At 37.2% G+C, this 23479-nt stretch overlaps 1 non-coding gene and 1 pseudogene across 1 annotated transcript; both read left to right on the top strand.

Moving 5' to 3' along the window:
* The first annotated feature begins 5234 nt into the window (after nucleotides 1-5234).
* On the top strand, nucleotides 5235-5354 carry LOC137623928 (U5 spliceosomal RNA). Its single transcript, XR_011040686.1, has one exon. It is a non-coding gene; the product is annotated as a U5 spliceosomal RNA (small nuclear RNA).
* A 5609-nt stretch (nucleotides 5355-10963) lies between these two features.
* On the top strand, nucleotides 10964-11899 carry LOC137623614 (uncharacterized; annotated as a pseudogene).
* Nucleotides 11900-23479: the final 11580 nt, after the last annotated feature.

The raw sequence follows: 23479 nt of genomic DNA, 5'->3' as shown, positions 1-23479 counted from the left end.
TTCCTTCGGGGTATCCAGATAGACCATGGAGGCTTCATTACGAAGGAGTCTGGCACTATCTTGATTCTTGGGATTAATGATGATGTCTCCCTTTAAGTTGGGTCTGGCCGTAATATGGAGTCTGGGATTAGCAGCTGCAATAGCAGCTACTGCCGCATATGACAGGGTCTCTTCGGTGGCTGGCAGTCTAAACTTGGTTAGTTGAGTTGTTGGTTGTGGGGTCTCCAACAATACTGCTGTTAATGGTGGCAGTCTCAGCAAGGAACTGAGTCAGGCACATGGTGCAGTTACAATTCTGCTGGTGTGCCTCTGCAGGCTGCATGGTGGGATGGCTGTCAGGATCGAGATCCATGGCAGATATGTATGCCTCTTGTGCAGTGGTGGCTGCAGCTGCATCTCTATCCGGGCCACAGGTTTGTGACTCTGAGGAGGCAGGCAGGTGGTTCGGTGCTGGTAGATGCTCTGCTTTCTTCTTTTTGGCAGCAGGTTGACTTGGAGAAGGTGCAGAGGTGGCTGGCCTAGGTGTGGAGGCTTGTTGTTCCTTGGGTGGAGCTTCTATGGGTTGGACAGAGAGCCAAAACTCTTGCATATATCCTGCACAGCAACACTCACTGAAGTGGGGCCAGTCTGTAGGCGGCGTGCGGTAAAAAGCAGTTTTGGAGAGCTGGTGGGGTGTTGCGAAGATACTGGTATATGGATCTTTGAAGAATATAAGTCTGGTCTCTTGCTCCTTGAAGAAGGGGATACATGCGATAGTGAGAGAGAAGCAGTAAGAGCACTCACATCTTAGGTTGTGGTGGTACATCTCTGGGCACAAAACCAACATGGTTGATTAGGTCCTTTCTGTAAGAAGAGTGCCATTTGCAGTCTTTGCAGTTGGGAATTGAAGTGTCATCTGAGTATAGTCTTCTACAATGGTGGAGCCATTCAGGATACAGGTCCCAAACAAAGTCCTTTAGCCGTTTATGACACGGACATAATGCCTGAGGAATCCTGGCCGAAACAGGAAATCCAGAGAAATGTCAGGGGAGACTGGTGTCCCCTGTGCCAGGTAAGCGGATCCTTCAGCTGCCGAGAGGGACGACTTTCCTGGTCGGGAGCTGAGGCGAGACTTGGGTTGCTCCTAATTGCTCCCTCCGCAAAAGAAGTTTACAGACACTCTATTGCATTAAAGATAGGTGCAAAGATTCTGAGCTTATTCGTATTATTGTAATTAAGTTTATTTTACCTGTACTATAAATAGATCAATACTGATATTCTCAGTGTTTACTTTTATCCCATTCTACCTTGAAATCAGCTAGGATATCACCCTGCTATCATCAATTTTGGCATCTTATTGTGGTCAGCTTGGACTCTTTTAAATTCTTTCATACCCATTGTCCTACTTAAGTTTGCAACCAGATCCCTGCTAGGATTTTGCGACATACCTTCACTTATGTCTAGTTTCGTTAACTGTCTTAATTTTGGGCATGAAAATAAATGTTCTGTATTACCTTCCTCATATTTGGAAAGGTCACACAAATCATCTGCGTACAGTAGTTTCCCCAGAAATTTCTTTTAAGATTATGCATATTTAATCTTGATTTCATGACAAGGGTTGCCTTATCCAGATCCATTTCTCTGACATATGGCTGTGGGCCACTCACTTCTAAAAATCTTAATTTTTTCATCACTTTCTTTTCTACAATAGTTTCTTCTATCTTTTCCATAATCATTTTCTTAATTTCTTTTTTTCAGGGTCCTTTCCCCCCAATTTCTTATTTCTTCAACTTGCATCCCATATTATAACAGGTTCCTTCTATGCTGTTACTACAGCACTTTCCATAAGGGTTCTTCAACTGATCGTCAATTATCTCTCTTTTACTAGTCTTTTTTTATCTTGAGTTTATGATGTTATGGGAGAGCATTCATTTTTTATATTCTAATCTGCAAGACAGTGGCCATATTCCTGTTTCTGCAAGTATGCGTCAATATGGAGTACTTGCAGGTTGTTCATACATGTTTCTTATTATCCTACATTGAAGGTTTTCCAGATCTTTCACATCTTTATCTCTAATTTCACTCCAGTTCTCCACATTAGCAAATATTGTTGGCTACTACTGTTTCATATATTTTCTTTTACTTCCAATGCCATTTTGCCTACTTTTCTTATATCTCCATATTTTCTTATTTCTTGGGTCATATACGCGACCCTCTGGCCTTTTTTTCACTGATACTCAATTATTTGTTTCCTTTTCAGTGTACCATTCATCCAAATACTTATATTCTTTTAACAAAACTTATGGGCCCATTCTTTACTTTTGTTTTAATCTCCTCTTCTTTCTTATTCTTTCTTTTGTTAATTATTAATACACCCGACTTTTTGGAGTATGTGTTGATTGTGACCTTTTTTTAAGATCTCCAAACTATGACAATTGCTTATAGCCCATTCTGTTCCTTCTTTCCTTCCTGTGGGAAACATGATATCATCTACAAATACCTATGATTCAATTTTCATATTTCTTATCAATGTAATGTTTTTTTTTCTACCAATGCTATTCACTTTGTAAGTCACGATACTGCATAGCTTGCCCTTTATGCGTGTTGCTCGTGATGTTTCTTTTTTTTTCGTGAATTTAGTGCTTTTTTGGGGTGTTTGGAATTTGAGGTAAAATAGCTTAAAACCAGTCTTTTTGCGACATTCTAGAGCATCAGAAACGTTCAAAACACCTATATTTATATCATGCTCTGATTTTTCTTTGCCGAAAACACTATTGTTTTAATGTAAAATTTTACTGTCAAAACTATTCTAAAATATGAAGACATATGTGATCCTACTTTCAGTATTGATTGCATAATTTTCTAAGTGAGGGTTGAGACGGGAAAGGATTAGGGAGAGGTTTTGGTGTTAGTACAGTAAGGATCAGTTGAGGACTGAACCTCTTTACTCACCAGTACCTGCAGGGAGAGGTAAAAGTTTGTAGTAGTATGACCCAGTGAGTAGGAGGGACTGGGTGAGGAGCAGGATGGCCTGAGTGGGGGAGGTGAAAGAATCGGGAAGCCAAATTCCTAGGTTAAGCTTAAGGGTAAGGCAGAGTGTAGGATAAGAATGTATCAGTAATGAGTCGGGTATAGTTATGTTATGGTCAGCTACGCATCGCTTAACTCATTGGTGCCAAGACTTGGCACGGACCTAAGTAAGCTTGTACTCACCGTAGGATTTAGACGTGCTTCCTAATAAACCATCAACATGGGAACAGTACTCCTTACTTACCCTGTCCATAATATATCGTATACAGATTATCTGTGAAAGAGCAATATATCATATACAGAGTAACTGTGAAAGAGCTTTAGCCATGGAAGAGAGGGCTAAGGAGGAAGAGGGTTGCAGGCAGACGAGAAGGCAGAAGGCCCTGGCCTGCCTTAGAAGGTTTGGCCAGGCATGTTAGTATTGGGGTTGTGTCAGTGTATTGTTAGTGGGGGGAGGGGCATACTAATAGGATGGGAGGCATTTTGCTGTCTCTGCAGCATGTAGAGCATTGTAGTGTGAAAAGCAAAGGTGAGCCATGGTGTCAGTTAGGAGGGGAAAGGTTAACAGCAGCATGAAGCTGTGGTCCGAAGAACATTGAGTTTTGATGGGAGAGGATCTTTGAGTGGGTTGTTGCATTAGGATAGTGAAAAATGTCCCTGTCTGGCAGGTGTAGACTGTTTTGTGTGCAGGTTTATGGGTATGGGTCAGTGTGCTGCAAGAAGAATGGATAGGATGCCCTATGTTGGAGGGTAAGAGTCCAGGAAACCTTGAAATGTGGTAATGTTTTCCAGGATGTGTCTTACTACCTGCGAGGTGATATGAGGTAGACCTTAGACTAAATTTTGCCTGAGGATGATGGTGTCTGGGCAGTGAAAGAGATAGTGTTCGAGGGGGAGATGTGAAAGGATTTTTCAGTGTTTGCATCATCTGCCCTCAGGGTTTATGAGTTTTCCTGAGTATAGGTAATCAAGCCTAAGCCTATGTACTGTGACCTCTAGTTTTCTGGGGGTGTCTTTTGGGAGGCCATGAGTTGTGAGGTTTGTTGTGTTTATGTACCAGGTCAGTGAACCAGTTAGTCAGTCGGTCATAGGTAGTCTGGAGCTTTTCCTTTGGGGGGGGGGTCCCTTTTAACAACTTGTCCTAGCCTCCAAGAGATGTCAATAATCATGAGTAAGAAGTACTTAAAAAAGAGTACAGTTTAGCTTTAGCTCTGTCCATAGAGCAGTCCTGATTTTTAGTAAGCTCAACCCAAAGAGCTTTTTGAGGTTCATGGTTCATTTCTAAGAGCACCCAAAAACTGGCTGCAATTAGAAAGTTAAAAGAAAAATTATAGAAATAGGGAATAGTGCTATAGCAGCAAGTCCCAGTGAGTAGAAGAGACTTGGTGAGAAAATGGAAGTATTGTGAGTAGTAGAGGAAGGAGTAGTTATAAATAGAAGAATCTATTCTTGCTCATGGGATGGTGAGAAAAGGGAGTTAGGATGGTGAGGAGCGGTTATTTTGGGATAAAAGGAGGGTAAGGAGACAAATGACAAGACACCGACTAGTAAAGTCACCCCCTTCATCAGCTACATCCCATCCACCGGAGACCTTGGAATATAGGGAATCTTCCCCGTAGATGACTAAACACTTGTACCTCTCTGATGCTACTGGTGCCAGTGTTTTGGACACCACCGACCCGACTGCAAAGGCCCCATCATTCTAAGGCATATGCAGGCTGAGGTACCCAACTCAAGTCTGTATTGATGCCCACACGGCGGGTAAGGAAACGTGTCCTTAATGTCTAAACTGCATCCTTCCTCATCACGCCTGGAATAGGAGGTGATCAGAGCACCTGTAAAGGATTGCGGCGGTGAAAACCACTCCACTGGCAAACCTGCCACAGCTCCAGCAGCTGCCCTAACAACAGAGGATATCTTGCCAGACATCTAACCGACGAATCTTCCACCGTTCCCAACCCAGTCATCCCTGTTACACCAGTACCACGACCTTCCCCTAATTCTTCCTTAATCCTTCCCCATTCCAGTTCGAATCCAACCAATATTTATCCAACCAAAGGAATGAATCCCTGTTCCTTTAAGACCTGATCCCCACATTCCTCCAAATTTCCTCCAGACTCCTGCCCCTTTCTAAAGTTTTGTGCATATGCCTTTCTTGTAATAAACAAACGCTGTTACCTCTCAGCAGTCAGAGAAAGGAGAACGATGAGACGTGAGTGGTCTGGTAGCTCTGGCTTCCCTTCAAAACGCATAAATCTTTCGCCTTTTACTAAAGATTTCCGTGGAGGGGAGCAACTCAATGAGTCTGTAATCCTGTTTTTACTGTGGTCTACATTGGTAGACCCTATAAAGCCAGAATGAACTTTATACTGTTGGAAGTACAGTACAGAGATTTCAGCAAAATATGATACTAGTAAACTTTTATTGGGCTAAGTTAATCGTTAATAATACCATATAATAATAATAATAATAATAATAATAATAATAATAATAATAATAATGTTTATTGGACAAAAAATATTTACATTCAAAGATTTACAAAAAGAAAAAAAGACTCAGTCCAAGCCCATGTGGAGCAGAGCTCTTCGGGCAATAATACAACAAAATAATATCATCAATTAAGTAAAATAAAAAATAAAGTAAATATGGATATAGATATACAAAATGTACGCATACATATACATAATCATATGTATACAAATAGATACATATAAATGAGAATCTTAGCCTAAAAACAAATGGAAATGCATATTTATATGAAAAGGAAAGATGGTATATGAAAGCTAATGGTATATACATTGAAAAAATTGTAGATATTAAGCAAAAAACTCAGTAAAAGAACTAGTTTTACAAATAAAAAAATATTCTAAACAATGAAACATACTTGCGCTGTGGTTAGGTAGGCAAGTATAAATATTTATTAATAAAGCTTAATACCCAGATAACAGGAGATTTGTATATGATTTCTTAAAAGACCGAACGCTAAGCAGTGCCTTTAGATAAGCGGGCAGAGTATTCCAAAGTTTAATACCTTGGTATAGATACGATTGCTCGCATCTATTAATACGTATGAAAGGGAGAGTTAAGTTTGAATTTCTTGTTCCATATGGATGAACTGATTGTTCCTGAATTATTTTTCGTCTTAAATCTGGAAATTTGTTCAAAATAAGTGTTTGGAACATCATATTCATTAAGGAGAGCTTATAATTGTCTTCCAGCTTCAATATCGAGAGAGACCGGAAAAGTGGCGATGTATGAGCTAAGTAATCACTGGAGCTTATGATTCTTACCAGTCTTTTTTGAATTACAATTAATGGTTGCAAGACATTTCTACTACTACTCCCCCACGCCGTATTGCAGTAATTTAGGTGAGGAGATACTAACGAGTGATACAATTGTTTTATAATATATAAGGGGAAATACTCTTTTAATCTATATATGATACCCATTACTTTGGCAATTTTATTAACTGTCATATTTACATGCTCACAGAAAGTTAGTTTATTATCAAGAATTATCCCTAAAAATTTACCACTGGACTTCTGATCCAGAGTGTGATTTCCTATAGAAACCCTTATGTTATCAGGAACTCTTCGTAGAGAAAAGATTATGAAGTATGTCTTTCTTTCATTTAAGGTTAACTTATTTGCTAGTAGCCAGTTTTTTACATGAGTTAAATCATTGGTTAGTGTATCACAGAGGGAGTAGATATTTTTATGTCTAAAGTGAAGCGTAGTGTCATCGGCAAAGAGTATGGAGCTTAACCTACCTACTGATCGAGGTAGATCATTGATATAGGCGAGGAAAAATAACGGTCCTAGGACTGATCCCTGGGGAACACCTATTTTGACATCCATAACCTCTGAGAGATGGCCATCGAGGGTCACAAATTGTTTACGACTCGTTAAGTAGGATTTTAGTAAGAGTAATGCATTTCCACGTATTCCATAATGTTCGAGCTTTTTAAGCAGCACATCATGAGACACTGTGTCAAAGGCTTTACTCAAATCTAAAAAGACCGCACCAAGGTATTCATTTTTATTCATCGCATTGTAGATATTTTCAAGAAGGTCATTTACAGCATCACTTGTACTAACGCCACGCAGAAAGCCATACTGACAGGAAGAAAAGATATTACATCTAGTAAAGAAAGAGTAGAGTCGATTGTACAATAATTTTTCAAAAATTTTATTCAATAAGGGAAGGCAACTTATTGGTCTATAGTTATTGACATCCGATTTATCACCAGACTTATGTAGCACAGTAACGCATGCTATTTTTAAAATGTCAGGATAAATGCCAGAGGCAATACAACGGTTGAACAATAAGGATATAGGAAAGGCAAGTAAACTAGCATTATTCTTATATAGTTTAGTAGGGGGAGAATGAATATTTGCTTTTTTGTTCTTTAGTTTTTTTATAATGTTGATTACTTCAAGTGGAGAAGATGGGGTCAAATAAATAGAGTGCTGATTTGAAGGAGGCAAATAGGAATGAAAATCTAACTGATTATTTTGAGGCAGGGCATCTCGGAGAGTAATGCCAATTGTAGAGAAATGAAGATTAAAAGCATTTGCAATCTGTTGGCTGTCAGTAATAGTTTCGCCGTTACGACCAATGAGTTTTCTTAGCGAAGTGCGCTTTTTCTTTCCAGGCCTAAGGGACGAATTTATGAGATCCCAGGATTTTTTAGCATCATTTCGGAGTTGATCAAAAGTACTATCAAAATATTTTTTCTTTGCCACGCGAATTAATGTAAGCAACATATTACAATAGTTTCTATAGCGTTGGGCACTATAAGCACCCAATTTCATTCTTCGATATAAATTATGTTTAATGTTAATTGATTTCAGTAGCCCTTTGGAGAGCCACTTATTCACCAATCTTTTAACACTTACATATTTTGTTTTTAAAGGAAAGCATTCATTGAAAAAGCTGTCTATTTCATCCGTAAAAGAGGCCGCCCCCAGGTGAGGATCTAATGAGGCTTGACCATGTTCGGTCCAGTCTTTCCCCCTCAGGAGTTCCGTGAATTTCCTGTCATTCACTTCGCTCATATCTCTGAATTGAATTTTTATTTTGTTGTCTACGTTGTTTAATATAGGCATTAATAGACTACAGAAAATTGGGAAATGATCTGTGATATCTGCTAAGAATATCCCACTATTACCAACAAGATTATTATTTGCCCAAATATGGTCGATACAAGACAGCGAGTCATTCGAGCCGACTCTTGTTGGTCTAGTTATTGACGGGCGAAAGTCAAAAGATCGCATTGTGTTAATCAGTCTGCGGGTGGTCTCGCTCTCCCCTTCCCTCATTAAGCAGATGTTTAAGTCCCCAGTGACAATTGTATTCATAGGGGAGATACCTGGATTTCTTAGCACCTCCTCTAACGAGTCGAAAAACATATTTCCGTTACCTCCTGGACGTCTGTAGATACCTAAGATTACTGTTTTATGAGGCGAGTTTGGTATAGAAACCGTTACACCGACACTTTCAAAATTATCATTAGAAATGTTGAAGAAGTCATCAAGAGGTTGAAAATCAATAGAGTCTTTGAGTGAAGAAATAAGAGATAACATGCTATTATTTTATTATAATAATTTAACATTTCTCTCACAATCAAATTCTAGTATAGTACTCAAAGACTTTTCCTTTGTATGGACTTCTTTTATCATTGTCCCTTATAAAAGGTTTAAGGATTTTATACACATAACAGATCCTGATTGCAGATCCACTATTACACCATTGTAATGAAAATTTCCAATAAACTTTAGAAATTAGCTATGCATACAGATCTTATATATTACATCCATTAATTTTATCAAAAGTTTTCCTCGGTTAATATTTTCCACATACAAGTTTTTACAATTTATTCTCACGCTTCCAAAACAATGGTTTCATCAAAAACACCTATTCCAAATTTTCTTAAACCTGCCCCCAATCGGTCTTACACTCTGTATTCTATCTTTTTCAATAAGTAAATGGTCTTTTCATTATAGTCGTCCCAGAGAAATAAGGCTGCTACAGAAACAGACGCTTCGCCGTATTGACATCGGCCAGATGAACTCTAGGTCACAATGGGAGGTGATTTGAAGGGTCACTAATCCTTCAATTGCGAGTTAATCTTATTCCTCTCGGTGCCCTATAGCCAGTCAATTTCCTTACACTGTATCCTACTTGAATATCTATTTTTTGTTTTACTTAATATTTTGTTCTATCAATATTTTTTTCAATGTAATGCTAAACATCGATCATTATGAGGGTTATGTTTGAAATGTTTTTTTCGGGTAATTTCTACCTATTTTGTATTTTGTATAAAGGTAGATACCAGTCATACTTTGAAAGATAAGGCCAGGTAATGTATTGCCTTATTTATTATAGAAATAGATATACCGTACATTCATTCGCTTGAGTTTTCTGTGCAAAACTGAATGATGGTCATGATTTCATGTGATTTTCAAGAAGCAAAATCTTTCGTTGCTATTATAACCATTCATTTTGAAGATAATGCCAAGTAATATACGGTACTTGACTTATTATAGAAATCGATATACGTTAGCTTGATATTGGTGTGTAATGCTAAATGATGGTCCTATTTTCATAAATGTTTTTTGATGTAAAGGAAAATATTTTGAAGGTATTGTAGACTTTTACTTGAAAGATAATAACAGGTAATATAATTGAATTATTATACAAACAGGAAGCTATACAGTATATCAACTTGATTCATCTACACTACAATATAAAAATACATCATAAAAGTAAATATTTTATATATATATATATATATATATATATATATATATATATATATATATATATATATATATATATATATATATATATGTATGTATATAGAGTGTAAGAACACTAACAAAAACCGCTCTACATTATCATAAAGTCTCATGTTTTAGTAATCTTCATCTGATTCTTCTGTGAAATCATCTTTATCAGAAGATTCTAAGTTGACTACAAAGGAGTCAATCAGATTGTCCGTTGAAACCATGTGTTTTGCACCTTCCGACTGTAATTTCTCAGAATTGCACACAGCATTTATCCAATATGCTTGTGACACTGACTGTATGGTTTCTCTGAAAAGAACTTTTAAATCTGCCATAACAAAATTATTTCTTTTTGCAATATGGTTTTTAAATTGTTCCCTTATAAGCTCAATAGGATTTTATTGGCAGTGGTAAGGAGGCAGGCGAATTACTTGATGATCATTGTCGATCGCAATTTTATCCATTACAAATTTGTGGTCACTGTTGCGTATAACTGGTTTCACCATTTTCATCAACTCATGTTTTACCATGTTCCCTGGAGGTAATCCTTTTTAATCAGTCAATCTTGCACAACTGCCTTTTTTTGGTGCCACGGTTGGAGGACTATCTAATTTTACCAAGTGATATGAAGCATTGTCCATAACGATTACTGAAAAAGGGGGTATATTGGGTATTAGTTGTTCCTCAAACCATGTTTTGAACACAGCACCGTTCATCTGGTTAAGGTAATCTCCATCATTCTTGGCATTGAACACGAGTTCTGCGATTGGCACAAAGCCATTTACAGAACCTGTAGGTTATTGGGTTCCTGTTGCATTTGTCGAGTGAGTGTCATTCCAACATTTTGAAACAGAATAATTTTGATTAATCCATGTCTCCTCAAGATTATAGGGTGCTCTTCCAATATGTGATCTACCGGGTTGTTTCTCCTCCAATATGTGATCTACCGAGTTGTTTACATTCCAATATGTGATCTACACAATAACAACCCATATTTCCCCAACAAACTTGCAAACTACGGGGTTTTTACCCATTAACTATCCATTATTAACCATTAAACATAGCAAAATATTTAGTTGTCATCATTCCAGTATAAACCACACAATCTTCAAAAGTTAAATTTGAAATATCCATTTGGAATATTTATTTGGAATACAACCCATATAATGTGGACTCACGCAGAGTTTATAAGGAACGTTGTTGCCATTAATTGTGATAAGTGTGGAAGTGTTATGAAAAATAAAAGACGTAAAGTGAAAGGAAGCTTTGTACCTGTAATGAGATGTCCAGTGAAAGGATGTCAAACTTTTAAAAGTACTCGTACTGGAAACAGTTTTTTTCATTACTCTGATTTAAACAATAAGACGAATTGCAAACTTTCCTTATGCCAGATTCTGGATATTGTGTATTTTTTTGTGTGTGAAACCCCTATCAAATATGCTGAAGTTATCACTGGATGATCTCATTCCACACTAGTTGACTGGTATAACATGTGCCGTGAAGTTTGTACTAACATAGTTCAACAAAAAGGTCAGATGGTCGGGACCACTGCAGAGCCAATACAGATAGATGAAGCTAGATTTGTTGGCAAGAGGAAATATAACCGTGGAAGACTACTTCAAGGGAATCTTGACCCAGAATCAACAGACAGTGAAGCAGAAATTGAAAATAATAGGAATCACGGCAACAGGATAGACTGCCCTTGGGTTTTCGGTTTAAAGAAGGGTCTTGACTGTCGTTATTTTTATGTTGATCGTCGAGACAGAAATACACTTCTACCAATAATAATTTGTGAATGTGCACAAGGATCAGTAATACATTCAGACGTGTGGCCGGGTTATAGCACCTTGAATTCTCATGGATTTGTACACTCCTCTGTTAACCATCAGCGGCATTACGTCGACCCAAACACTGGAACGCATACCCAATCAATAGAAAGATCGTGGATAGATGCAAAAAGAAAAATTTTGCAAACGATGAGAGATACCGCTAAACATATGCTTCAGTCACATCTGGATGAATACTGTTATAGAATGATGAGAAAAGAATCTGTAGATTTATATTCTGACTTTTTAAATGATATTAGAGAGGTCTATCGTTAAATGTCTTGATTTTTACCTTTTTCCATTTTTGCTATCGTTAAATGTCTATTATTTCCTTTTTAAATTTGTCATTAAATATAGTCAATAATAAATTCTTTTTATTTAAGATCACATGCCATGAACAGTAGATCAATAGTACAGTAGATCACAAAACGGATTTTGAGCGAAGCGAAAAATTTATTTTTGGGTGAGATCGCCATGTCGTCCTGATGGAAGGTTCCTTCAGTAGCTTCCTTTGCGTATATATGACTACAATAGATATTCACAGAGAATTAAACTAAAGGTTTCACAGAATTCTAACTTCTGGTGCGAGTACCCTAAAGGTTTCCCTCTAGGATATCGTATATCAACAGAGGACGCATGCATTAACACGCCACATGGCTATCTGCGCCCCACATAGCGTTTACGCTTCCAGGGGGTAAGGTGGCGAGGTAACTGAGGAGCCGTTCCAAAGTTACCCTCCTTCGTTACTGTTACGGTACTCGCAATGTAAACAATCCGTCCACCATACTGGTAGATCACATATAGTCCGTCCTTTGTCTTTCACTTTTTTAATTTCCCTCAAAAACTTTGATCGACATGCAAGCACATGTGGTTTTTCCATTAAGATTTTCTTAACGACTACCTTGGAATACTTAAATCCAATGACATGCATAGCTTTTCTGAGAGTTTCTGTAGATCCATTAAAGTCAATGTTTTCTCTCAAATCCCACAGTACCTTCTCTATTATCTATTGTTGGTATTTCTTTCCTATTATAATAATTAACAATGGTCTTTTGCACCAATTGCCTGTTGAAATCATCTAAATTTGAGATGAATATAGTCTGCTTCCTTTCCTTCCTCTTAAAATTCGGAGTTTCTGAGCCAGAGTATTCTGCTGTTTCCCCTTCCTTCAAAATTGGTCTTTTACTCCTTTCGCTGATTTTTGTAGCTTCGACCACTCGTAATAATGCTCTCTTAACATTGATGATAGGTCCTCCATTTAGCTTCTCCTGCGTGAAATATTTTATGACGTAAACAATCTCCTTTGTTTCACTGTGAAGATGACGACGACTTGGGGAGTTATTTCCTGACATGTTTATTGGGTAGAGGCTATCAGACTACTGACCCTACAAATGACCTGAAATGTCTTAATGATAATTCCTCAGATTGAACTGGCAAATATACTTGAAACTCACAGAGTTAAGTTTAAAATATACACTGATGATACACAATTCTATTTCCCAATAGAATCAGTTGATGAAGCTAAAAGAAAGATACATGAAATAATGAATGACATTAAGGCTTGGATGTTAACAAAAAAGCTCAAGCTCAATGAAGATAAAAGTGAATGTATTATTTTTGGAAATGAAAAAGATATAAAAACAATCGAATGCTTCCAAAGAATTGAAATAGGTCAATCGATCATTAACCTAAAGAAATCTGTCAGAAATCTTGGAGTAATCATGGATGATAGACTGACAATGAATGAACATATAAATAATATGGTAAGAAATTGTAACTATCATATTACAAACATGGAATTTATTAGTAAATACTTAGATGAAAAATCTATGTCCATACTCATTAATCACCACATATTTTCAAGAATTGATTACTGCAACTCACTGTTCTATGGATTACCAAATTATCAGCTAAAGAAAATTCAGAGAGTACAAAACAGCCGCTAGATTAATGAAAGGACTACACAATAGGGAAAGAGTTACCCCTGCACTAATTAAATTACTCTGGCTGCCGGTAAAAGCAAGAATTGAATATAAGCTTCTCTTACTAACGTTTAAGATACTGACCCAAAATGAACCAAAATATCTAAAAGAATGCCTGAATAAACTAGAACTAGGAACAAATGTTAACATAAGACCCATGAGTGACAAACATAGGCTATCTGAACCAAGAACAAATAGTAAATTTGGTGAAAGGGCGTTTAGCTACTGTGCGTCTAGACATTATAATAAACTGCCAACTGAAATGAAGGACCTAAAGGGAGCAACTGAATTTAAGAAGAAACTAAAGACATTACTTTTCACAAGATCATATGATTTGGAAGATGCTACAATCAAAGAATTGTATAAGTTATAATGAAAATGTTTCGTTAGATGATTAATATGGACCCGCCCGAGAATAGTTCACTCGACTTCAGTGGAGGGTTGGATTTAAACACAAAACAAGTAAACAAGTAAACAAGTAAGATGAATCTATGTCCCTGAAAGATGTAAATGTGATAGGCCACAAGTACCTATATTAGCGTTTTTGGCTTACTATTCTTTACCGATAGGCGGTCCTCTCAAACTCCTGGTGTTTACAAATAACAGAGGATTAACTTGAAGCATACTCCGATTGTCTTGTGGTCGACAAGGACGATTTTTCCTTAACATTCAAGATTTCAGCAGCCTTATTTCTCTGGGTTGACTATAGTTTCCCATCTGGGTTTAACCCTGGATAGGTTCGCTCCTCGGACACCCCTTTAAGGATATACTCGGACGCGACCCCGACGCCAAAAAAAAATTCTTGAAAAATCAGTTTTTGCAGTAACCTCCTTTTTTCTTTTGCCAAAAAAAACTTCAATTAATGCTTAAAACAACTGTAAAGATAAATACTACTCATCTGCAGAAAACTATTTATTATAAATATTTTAAAAAATTAAGTAGAAAAAAAGACCTTACATAAAAATTCATAAAAAAAAAGTTTATACATATATACACAAATCCTTTTAGGAATTGATTCTTGAATGTTTAGGACACATCTTGATGTATTTTGGATGAAGTCAGACCCATGGAGGTGAAGATCTTAAATGAGAAAAAAAGGGTAACTTTTTTTGGCCAAAAAAATTTGTCCAAATTTCATGAATTTTTTGGGGTACCCAAATGAAATAGGAAGTGGCTAATTTTTTTAGGGAATAAACATATGTTATCCTAAAATAGAAATATGTAAAAAAAATCTTCATTATTTTGTAAATTACATTTATATCAGGGGGCATATCTAAGGTAATTTTTTGAGTACTTAGAAATTTCGTAAAAAAATACATATATTTAATATATAATATGATATTTATGCAGGTAAAAATATACCAAAATATCACAAATTCTATAGGGAACAAGAATATATATAGATAGGGCAACTTACGCTTCGGATATGTCCACAAAATGGCCGCCAACCACACTGACTTAGACTCCCTAATCTGCCACTTGAAATGTAGGAAGGGTATGTCAATTTCAAGGTGTTATTTACTAATCTAATTATTCTTGGATATGCATAAAAATTGTATGGTGGGTTGCTGGATAATTGTCGATTATTTTACGACTATAAAATTAAAATTCTGACCCAAAAAAAATTTTTTGAAGGGAAATAAAATCGAAAAAAAAAATGTAAAACAATATAATATTTTAGCTAAAAAAATTTGATGATATTCAATCAAAAAAGAAGTAAACAAAATTTTCCGACAAATAAACATCTAGATGAATCATTACTCTGTGATAGTTCCTTAGTACGTAGTAATTTTGAAAGAAATGGGAAAAAACGAAAAAATGGCAATCACCGAAAAATCGAACACATACCTATATATACGCCATATCTGGTTAAAAAAAAAGATAGGCATGGGTAGCCAGATCATCTAGAAACACTTTCCAACACTATAAAAATATAAGTTTTGCAACACTACTTGCCAATTCCTTACGGTAACATGACTAAGCAAAAAAATGCAAAACAAATAAAAAGGGGCACTCGCGGAAAAATGGCTCGGAAAAATGGCTAACATTCTAATATACGGCATTTCAGAAAAAAAAATTCAGCCACGTGCTAGGCAAACCATCAAGGCACATTTTCCGACAAATAAACATCTAAATGAATCATTACTCTGTGATAGTTCCTTAGTACGTAGTAATTTTGAAAGAAATGGGAAAAAAACGAATAAATGGCAATCACAGGAAAATCGAACACATACCTATATATACTCCATATCTGGCTAAAAAAAAAAGATAGGCATGGGTAGCCAGATCATCTAGAAACACTTTCCAACACTATAAAATTATAAGTTTTGCGACACTACTTGCCAATTCCTTACGGTAACATGACTAAGTAAAAAAATTAAAAACAAATAAAAAGGGGCACTCGCGGAAAAATGGCCATTCTAATATACGGCATTTCAGAAAAAAAAAATTTCAGCCACGTGCTAGGCAAACCATCAAGGCACATTTTCCGACAAATAAACGTATAAATGAATCATTACTCTGATAGTTCCTTAGTACGTAGTAATTTTGAAAGAAATGAGAAAAAACGAAAAAATGGCAATCACAGGAAAATCGAACACACCTATATATACGCCATATCTGGCTAAAAAAAAAAGATAGGCATGGGTAGCCAGATCATCTAGAAACACTTTCCAACACTATAAAAATATAAGTTTTGCGACACTTCTTGCCAATTCCTTACGGTAACATGACTAAGTAAAAAAATGCAAAACAAATAAAAAGGGGCACTCGCGGAAAAATGGCCAACATTTTATTATACGCATTTCAGAAGAAAAAAATTTCAGCCACGTGCTAGGCAAACCATCAAGGCACATTTTCCGACAAATAAACATCTAAATGAATCATTACTCTGTGATAGTTCCTTAGTACGTAGTAATTTTGAAAGAAATGGGAAAAAACGAAAAAATGGCAATCACAGGAAAATCGAACACATACCTATATATACGCTATATCTGGCTAAAAAAAAAAATAGGCATGGGTAGCCAGATCATCTAGAAACACTTTCCAACACTATAAAAATATAAGTTTTGCGACACTACTTGCCAATTCCTTAGGGTAACATGACTAAGCAAAAAAATGCAAAACAAATAAAAAGGGGCACTCGCGGAAAAATGCCCAACATTCTAATATACGGCATCTCAGATAAAAAAAAAGACATGCACGTGTTAGCCCAACCATCAAGGCACACTTTCTAACACATAAACATGAAAAAAAAATCAATAATATACGGCAATTCCTTACTACGTAGTAAATTTTTACAAATATTGAAAAAAACAGAAATTGGCAACCGCAGTTAAATACCCAATATACCAATAACTACGTCGTATCCGACAAAAACAATGTCACGCATGGGTAGCCAGATCATCTAGACACACTTTCTAACACTAAAAAAACAAAAGTTTTACGACACTATTTGTACAATATCTTACGGAAAAATGACTTGGCAAAAAAATGAAAAAAAAAAAAAAATGAAAAAGGGGCACTCGCGGTAAAAGGCCCTACGTTCTAATATACGGCATCTCAGATAAAAAAAAAAAGACATGCACGTGTTAGCCCAACCATCAAGGCACACTTTCTAACACATAAACATGAAAAAAAAATCAATAATATACGGCAATTCCTTACTACGTAGTAAATTTTTACAAATATTGAAAAAAAAAAACAGAAATTGGCAACCGCAGTTAAATACCCAATATACCAATAACTAGCCTACGTCGTATCTGACAAAAACAAAGTCACGCATGGGTAGCCAGATCATCTAGACACACTTTCCTACACTAAAAAAGCAAAAGTTTTACGACATTATTTGGCAATATCTTACAGAAAAATTACTTGGCAAAAAAATGAAAAAAAATGAAGAAGGGGCACTCGCGGTAAAAGGGTCCTCGTGGTGATGAACGACATTTAAACTAAAAAAAAAATCATGCACATGGTAGCCAAACAATCCACCAAGACTTTCCACAACTGATAACCTATACAAGTTGCACCATTCTACGACAATTTCATAATACGTAATAACTTTGATAATTATGCAAATTACCTTAGAAGGGTAAACTCGGTCACGCTCGACCCCGACGCGTCTCAGAAATCGGGGAAGGAGTACAGCTACAGCAATGCACATCTGGACACTACTAGAGCGTGTAGGAGAGACACCTACTGCAGGTCGATCACCCACAAATTCAGTCACGGGGGTGAGTCACGTGAGAAAAACCTCTTTTTTTTTTTTTTTTTGACGCTCGGGGTCGCGGACGACCCACCGTACCGGTCCAGGGTTAAACCTTGTAAGGAGTAAGTGTATCTATAAAGTGAGCTTAGATAAAAATGTTAGGAACTCTTTTTTAACTGATATCAACATGAATAGTTAGTAAACGAGAGCAATATAACCTTTGTGTATTATATACATATCCTGGTCAGTCATTCAGTATAACATCATCTCCATACTGTAAAACCTAAATTGTGATCTCATCAACTCTATTGCCCCATTATATCTTCTGAATTGATCAGCATGGATTCTTCTACATAAAATTTCAAAATATGTAATGCCATTTTACTTTGCCATCATCTGATGTTTTTTTTTTTTTTTTTTTTTTTTTTTTTTTTTTTTTTTTTTTTTTTTTTTTTTTTTTTTTTATCGTCCTTACTTCACCATCTCAAGATTTGATATTTTGCCTAACCATAATTGTCCATAAACATCTTTCATTCCTAGAACCATTTGTTTAGTAATTTACCTTTTGTATTTTACTTTCGTCAGATACAACTTTTTTTTTCTATTGAATATTCTCAGATTTATCCAATAGTCTGCAAACTGTCTATAAGTTTCATCTTGTACACTTGTTATATTATACACTGTCTTGGGTGCTACTATAGCGTGAGGTCTACCACACTATAGCGTGAGGTCTACCTCCCGTTCGTACTATAGCGTGAGGTCTACTGCCTAATTATTCGTCCCTCATAGATAAAACACATTTCATACATTTGTTTAAGCAATGAACACTTAATTTAAACATATCTAGAAATGACTTAAATAGATAATTGGATTTCTAATTACATTAAAAAAAAGGAATAAAGGTAAAAATAAACATGTTATCATATATTTCCATACATTTATTTTAGGGATACACTCTTCGTACATCAAACATGTTATCATATATTTCCATAGATTTATTCTAGCGAGACACTTCGTACATCTTCTAAGAATGACACAAATAGATCATTGGAATTTCTTCTCATCCCCTTCCAGCAAAAATGATCAAGATGAGACTGGAACAGCTGACGACCAACAGAATCATCGTTTTAGCGTCCTTATGTAGGAGCTTGCTTGCTTGCTTGCTGTAGAATATAGCCAACAGTTCTCGTTGGCATAGCTCCATTTGCTTCCTTTTATATGGGCAGTTCACGTGGACAGGTCACGTTTTTTATGGTTAGGTGCGAGCAACGCCAATAGAAGCTGGTCACGCGGTAGACCTCACCCTTTACCTGGGTAGGCGACATATGGCGGTAGACCTCACACTATAGTAGCACCCTGTCTTGTCAGTGGTCTTCTAAAACTGCAACACAATTATTTTTAACGACTGCTCTTCAAGAACTAATTTCTAATTTATTTCACCTGTGACGGTATCTCCAATCAATTACAACAGTGATTATGATGGGGTGTCCAAGAAGTCTGTAGACATATATGACCCTAATTTTAATCTTGAGAGCATAAACCTACATAAGCCTACTGAGAGAGAGAGAAGAGATTTATGTTAGCTAGATGGGCTAAATTCACTCTAGTTGTGTTGTTCCCTTCGCTTAGTTGTCTTTAAATATGAGGCTATTTTGTCATAAGGTCAACTTTAATCGAAAGCAACCTATTTACAACCTTCTCATAAAGCAAAAGTCTGTGCCATACTCTAGAAACCAAAGGTCTGGACCCCATGGAATTATATCTAGCCTTAATATTTTAAAGTAGTTCAGGCCAGCCTTTACCATGCTAACAACTTTGGCAAGTGGTCATGTTCCTTTATCAGTCTTTAGTGAAGGCTTTATAAATAACAATCAACTGCTGTAATCTACACCACAGAAGACTTGTAAAAAAAGGTAATTTCAGTTCAGTAGATTGCTCGGAGCTTTTCTAAGGACAGGGACCTTTTTACAAAATTTCATAACCCCAAGAGATGTCAATTATCATAATTAAAACAAGTCAAAGAGAGCACAGCTTTAGCTCTGTCCATAGAGGAGTCCTGTTATTCAATAAACTCAGTCCAAAGACCTTTATTGGGGTCAATGCTCTGCACTAAGAGCACCCAAATCCAGACCACGCTAGGAACTGAAAAGAAGTGTTTTAGTAATAAGGAATAGTGTTATAATGGCAGCAAGACCCAGTGATTAAAAGAGATCGGGAGAGAAAATGGAATAATTATGAGTAGTAGAAAAATTAGTAGTTATAAATAGAAGAATATTTTTGCTGATGAGGTGGCAATGACTTTCCTGGTCAGTGACTTGTCCTTTTGTCTTGCAATGTTCGACATTGGAGATAATGGCAATGATGGTTAGGAATTCAAGAGGCATGGAGACTGGGTAGTTGCCTACTACAGTATTGCTTTACATTGCAGAATCGAGGCGTGTCAGGGAGGATTCTGACTGAAGTAGGCTGGCTTCCCTGGCTTGATCCTTGGGTGTTATTACTATCTCTCCCTGGAGGTTGGGCCTGGTGGGGACCTTGATGCCTGGCTTGGAGGCTGCAATATCAGTACCTGCAGCATAAAAAGAGGTGTTCCCAGTAGGGAAAAACTGAAACTTGAGAAGTGACTGAGTTTTTTCTTTCGCAGTGCTATTTTCTAGTGGTTTAGGTGATGGAGGCAAGGATAGAATAAGGGTCAAAGCTTGTGGCAGTAGAACGGTGAGGAAGTTATTGCAGCTGCAGTCATCTAGGTGATTCCCTACGGGTAAGTTGTATATCTTCGTGGGTGGCAGTGTAGAGGATGACCCTGAATATGCAAGGAGGCCAGGGGATGGAAGGACAAGAGTGGTGACAGTTTGGTCTGAGGATGGCATGGACGTATAGAGATAGGTCTGAGATTGGCAGTTATGAACAGGTGGCAGGTGTGTCTTGAATAGATAGGTCTGAAGCTGGCAGGACTTGGCAGGTGACAAGAAGGGTCTTGCTGACAACATGTGAGTCCTGAGGAGGCAGAGTTTTGTTGCTGGTACAGGGGCTATGGAGGGCTTGCCCTTCTTCTTTGCAGTAGGGAGGTTACAGGAGCCTATTCTGGGTCAGTTACAGTTGTAAGGCAGGGCAGGAATGGTGGGTATTGAAGATAATCTTCAGCTCTCTGCTCTTTTACTTAATTGGCTCCCTTGGTATATTAGTAATGTTCTCGTACAAGGTGTCATGAAACAAGTTACAGTCGTCACACCTGCACCAGATCTTGTGGTATTTGGCAGCAGTGTGAACCTTAACCTCTAGGTTTAACCTGACATGGAGAAAACCCTAATCTCTGGCACAGTAGTAAAAGCCAGCATTGTTTACATGGCTTTCTGTCATTGTGGCAGATATCTTAGCAAAGAATGCCCATGGGCTTGTAAATGGTTTTACAGATGAAAGTGCGACTGTAGGTGCATATTGAGAGTCAACAGTTGAAGGCTATGCTAAAAATTTCAGCCAGGAAGACTATACTATGAGCATCAAAATTGTCTAAGCCAAAAATTCAGCCTGCTAGATAGGTGTGCAGTAATTCTTGGCAATAGTAGAGTTGCTTGGACCGTTTCACCAACTCCATCAACAGAAGAACCGTCACAGCCACCAAAGCCACGTTCAGACATCCTTGCCATCCAACCACCGATCCTGGTCCTGTCATTGTTCCTGTTCCAACCACCACTTCTGTTCCAGCCTCACCTATCTGGAATCCTTCCCCTACCCAACCTATCCAGAATTCTCTTCCTACCCAATCAGCCTCTACCCTTACTAGTCAAGTAGGATCCTTGCCACTTGTAAAGTTGATCCTCTTAGCTAAAGATCTTCCCAGACAGTACCACCCTGTTCATAATACTAGGTATGCAGTTAATTCTAATAGTCAGTCATTCTACATCATGAGGCTCAATACTACACATTATTCTAGAAGTTTTATTCTAGCTATGACCAAGTTGTGGAATGATCTTCCTAATTGGGTAGTTAAATTGGTAGAACTTCAATAGTTCAAACTTGCAGCAAATGTTTTATGTTGAACAGGTTGACATAAGTGTCTTTTAATAGTTTTTATATGAAAGATATGTGTTAATGTCGTTACTGTTCTTAGAATATTTAATTGTTTTTATTGTTTTTAATGTAGGTAGTAGGTTGGCCAGGGTACCAGCCGCCCGTTGAGGTACTGCCGCTTGAGAGTTATGGGGTCCTTTGACTGGCTAGACAGTACTACATTGGATTCTTCTCTCTGGTTACAGTTCTTTCCCTTTGCCTACAGAGACACTGAATAGTCTGGCCTATTCTATACAGATTCTCCTCTGTCCTCATACACCTGACAACACTGAGATTACCAAACAATTCTTCTTCACCCAAGGGGTTAACTACTGCACTGTAATTGTTCAGTGGCTACTTTCCTCTTGGTAAGGGTAGAAGAGACTCTAGCTATGGTAAGCAGCTCTTCTAGGAGAAGGACACTCCAAAATCAAACCATTGTTCTCTAGTTTTGGGTAGTGCCATAGCCTCTGTTCCATGTCTTCCACTGCCTTTGGTTAGAGTTCTCTTGCTTGAGGGTACACTCGGGCACACTATTCTATCTAGTTTCTCTTCCTCTTATTTTATTAAAATTTTTAGAGTTTATATAGGAAATATTTATTTTAATGTTATTCTTAAGATATTTTATTTTTCCTTGTTTCCTTTCCTCACTTGGCTATTTTCCCTGTTGGGGCCCCTGGGCTTATAGCTTCCTGCTTTTCCCACTAGGGTTGCAGCTTAGCATTTAATAATAATAATAAAGATAATAGTAACAATAGTAATAATAATAATGATAATAATAATAATAATGTTCTTAAAATATTCTATTTTAATTTTTTATTACTTTTCATATAGTTTAATTTTTCCTTATTTCCTTTCCTCACTAGGCTATTTTTCCCTGTTGGTGTCCTTGGGCTTACAGCATCCTGCTTTTCCAACTAGGGTTGTAGCTTAGCTAGTAATAAGGATAATAATAATACTACTACAGACTCCCTCCCTTACCATTCAATCCCTCCTTTCCCCACTAGAGCAAGGATAAGCTTTTATGCTTAAAACTGTTTCTGTTCTCTTCTACTCAAAAATTTTCTCTCCTCTCCCAGTCTTTTCCCTTCACTGGGACTTGCTGCTATAAAACTTTCTTGGTCACTACCACTAAATATCTTATCTTTGGTTTCATGAGGAGCGTGGTTTCTGAGTCCCTGCAGCCACACTCTTTGTTTTGAGCAACTGCACTTGTCTTGCCAAGTATGGCTTGGTTGTGCTATAAGCAAACTGATATCACTCCAAATATTATAAGAAAAGGTTGACACATGCTGTCACACTTTTTGTGCTGAGTGACTGCTCAAGGGTACACCTCTTTTGAACTGTACCAAAACTCGTTGAGTTTCCTCTTGGGAGCTATGACTTCTAGTCTATGAGCCCCCGTTGAGAGATACTGTCCGGACAATCTGGGTGTGTGTGTGCTGTTCCTTCATGGGACCAAGTTGCGACTGACTGAAGAGACTTCATCTTTATCTATAGATTACCCAGAGCTTTTTCCGGCCGGGGACTTTTTAGCAAAATGCCATGGCCATAAGAAAGAGACAACTTATGGTGTGTGGTATCAAATAAAACTTGAGTATGATTTGGAATGTTGAG

This window comes from Palaemon carinicauda, chromosome 30 (assembly GCF_036898095.1).
Source record: "Palaemon carinicauda isolate YSFRI2023 chromosome 30, ASM3689809v2, whole genome shotgun sequence".
In the NCBI taxonomy this organism is placed as follows: Eukaryota; Metazoa; Arthropoda; class Malacostraca; order Decapoda; family Palaemonidae; genus Palaemon; species Palaemon carinicauda.
Note: the sequence above shows the minus strand (reverse complement) of the source record. Positions and strands in the feature narration are given on the sequence as shown.